A 354-nucleotide genomic window follows, 5' to 3' on the forward strand; every position below is an offset into this window, starting at 1 on the left:
CCCCCCCCCCCCCTTTTGAACATTAAACTTTTTTTTTTTTTCCTCCCTCCCCGGGGTTTTTTGGGGAAACAGGGTACCAAACGGGCCCCCCCCCCCCCGTCCGAATCTTACCCATCCATACGCTAATTTCTCGCTTGTCCATGATCACAACAATTGCCTATCATCCACTTCCACCTCTACCGTACACGAACCTGCGTGCACTACTGTACTCCGTACAATCACGTATAGCGCCCTGGTAGCGCGCCGGACATGCCCCTACCTCTGCTCCACTCGCCATGTAAATACAAGATTGCGGCACTTCTGGTTCGCTGGCTCTGCATCTTGCTCATTCGAGAGTCTTGGCATACGGCACGC

The sequence above is a fragment of the Chondrus crispus genome, genomic scaffold (genome assembly GCF_000350225.1).
Source record: "Chondrus crispus Stackhouse genomic scaffold, scaffold_5, whole genome shotgun sequence".
Classification (NCBI taxonomy): Eukaryota; Rhodophyta; class Florideophyceae; order Gigartinales; family Gigartinaceae; genus Chondrus; species Chondrus crispus.